This window comes from Lactuca serriola, chromosome 4 (assembly GCF_051521515.1).
Source record: "Lactuca serriola cultivar US96UC23 chromosome 4, Lser_US96UC23_V15, whole genome shotgun sequence".
NCBI lineage: Eukaryota > Viridiplantae > Streptophyta > Magnoliopsida > Asterales > Asteraceae > Lactuca > Lactuca serriola.
The window spans coordinates 154,154,082-154,157,238 of NC_136411.1; positions in this window are offsets into that span (position 1 = coordinate 154,154,082).

The window sequence follows — 3,157 nt, forward strand, 5'->3', positions numbered from 1 at the left end:
ACGTGAATCCAAAGAGATCTAGGCCATTTGCACATTGGGCTAGGGTTTGGGACATGAAAGCTTCACTAAACACTCCAACACAGGGACTTTCATGCTCTCTGATTCTTCTCCCTTCCAGATCTAACCTCTAGACTTCCCAATACATCCATAGACAAGTTCCCACAAACCCCCAAAATGAAGGAACAACATAAAAACAGCCCAAGAACGAGATATTACCTCCAAGAGATGCCCCAACTGCAATGCAACTCGAATCCAAGCAAATCCCCCTGCTCCAAGCCTTCAATCTCCCAATATTCCTTCAACAATTACTTCTCCAAGCTCCAATCCACTCAACAATGGTGCTTCACCGCGATTTAGGGTTTTCTGAGGCTCAAGGGGTGATAAGGAGGCTGGGAGGAAGGCATAATGTTCTTTATATAGGGCTCAACCCCGAGAATTAGGGTTTTCTCCAATCAGCGCCTACTCGCCGAGTCCTCCTCACTGACTCGCTGAGTCGGCTACATAGCACGCGACCCAGTCGCGACTCTACTCGCCGAGTCCATCCATGGACTCGCCGAGTCACTCTTTCACAACCTATTCTTTTAGCCCTTCAACTCTACTCTTGATATTTCGGGATGTTACAGCAGAGGTTGACTCAACGCCTCTCGTCGGATACTGATGTGCTGGCTAAACGCTAATGACCCGAAAGATCGACTCGTACCCGAGTCAAATAACACTAAAGAAAGTATAAGACTCACAAGAAAAGTACCTATGCATACCACAATATAAAAACAATATCTCAAACTTATTATAAGTAAACAAGTGAATACATAGCAACCACGACACCGGGCGCTGCGTGGACCTCCTCCACTGTCAACTGGAAGGCTCTGCCGAGAGCCTTCGGCGTCACGTCTTCACTGGCCGCCCCTCTGAAGCTCGAGTAGAAGAAGGCACAGATCCCTGCGCTGATCCTTGAAGTAACTGCGAGTACTCGGCCTTCCGATGGCCAGTCTTATTGCAATGAAAGCAAACCGCAAATCCCTTGGGGCAATCCCTCGCGATATGCCCCTCCTTCCTGCACTTGTAACACACACCTGAACTGCAAGCCCCATCATGGCTCTTACCGCACTTTCCACAAGTGCGGCCCTTCTGACCTCCCAATCTCGCATCAGCGGGCTGTCACACCCCAAAACCATAAATGGTGGAAACATTCTGGGGCGGAGGACATCATGTACAGTATCACAACAATGAATAGTAGTAAACAAGCAACAACATCATCCATTGCATTAATAATATAATTTTAATACAAGTGTGTTCTGATATGTTTAATAGACACTAAAATATAAATCAAAATGAAATATGAGTCTTGAACGAGCACCATCTTCTCTAAACCTTGTATCGGTACCTATCTACTGTTGACCTGAGGATACAAGTTATTTTGAAAGAGAGTGTCAGCTTTAAAGCTCGTGAGATCATAAGTATTTTAGTGTCTGAATTTGTAAGAAAATATTTGTAAGTATGTGAAGTGTAAGTATGTAAAAGTTTTGAAACTCCTAGAAAACCCTATGTTTCCTACTAAAAGTAGTGTTCTACCAAGGCATCTAGTATCTGTGTGTGTCTCTTGTAAGAGTGTGTATTTTCCCAAATCCGACTACCATTAACCAAAAACATAGTTTTTACATTACCGTGCATCGTGTGAATGTTCACGAAGTGAATGTAATTGGAAAAATATTAAAGTAATGTAGTATTGCAATAAGTAACTACTATTGTACTAACTACCTTAAACCAATTGTAATTTAAAGTGCCATGTGATCGGCCTGTATCCTGCTACCGACTCTAGTAAAACGAAGATGTAAGACGACGTAAGAAATGACATTTGGCACCCGTAGACTTGCAGGTCCCACTGTAGCGAGCAGCAAGGTGTAGGATAGTCAATCCAGTATAGATCTATACACAAACTCATACGCTCCCCAATTAAGGAAATTCTGGATACAAAAATGGTCATGGCAGGTAGTGCCATGCCCTGTTTAGTGGCTCACATAACTGTATTAATGTATATGTAATGTATGTGCTAGCTGTATTGTGTGTTCTTTCTCTGTCTAGCATGTGTTGTAATGAACTGGGAGTACTAGCTGTATTGTGTGTTCTCTCTCTATCTAGGATGTATAGTAATGTAATGTGTGTACTAGCTGTATTGTGTGCTCTCTCTCTCTATCTAGCATGTATAGTAACGTATTGTGTGTACTAGCTGTATTGTGTGTTCTCTCTCTATCTAGCAAGTAGTGACTCATGTATGAACTAACTCATTGTATGATTCATCGTTCTAGTAATAGTATTAGTAACTTCCTAAACTACGCCTATTGTAGTTTACTAGTAATATGACATGTACGTATGAACATGAATGTATACTCTTGCTACTCAAGGGTATTGAATTGACTGAAAGAACTTTTACGACTATATATGTATACATGTTATATAACTAATATTTAAACGACCGTCAGACGGATAACCGATACCCTAAAGCCACATCCAAACATGGGAAAAAGAGTTAAAGCGAGTTAGCCTTCCTAAGTCCTTTAAACATTACTTATATAACTATACACACATAGGCATGCATTTGACAATATAAAAGTATAAAAATAAGTTTTGGTAACACCTTTGAAATATTTAATAACTAAGAAATGATGACTTGATGTCAGTTTGTAAAACGGTTTGAAAGCAGTTTATTTGATAAGAACGGTTTTAAGTATAAGGAAAATGTTTGTTTGAAACACTATTGTAATAGAGTTTGAAAAGAAGCATTCAGTATGTAAGACAGTTAGATAAAGAGTTTTAAACAAGTAAAAACGTTTTGGAAAGCCATTTGAAGTACTTTGTTTGGTAAAACAGTTAACGTATAGTTAATCCATTTGCATGCTAGTTATTAATCACATGTGATTGATATAACAAGTAGCATGATTCAACTTGTATCCCCCCATAAAGCATTTATAAACATTTCGAAACATTTAAAAGGTTAATTAAGGGGGTATGAACTCACCTGTAGTGAGTGGTTTGGCTGAACTGATGAAACACGATTGCTAGGCGTCAAGTGAAGTTTTGAACACACACAAGGATCCTAGTTAACATATAATGAAACATATATGCATCCAATTAGTCTTTTAACAACTAATTAACAAAG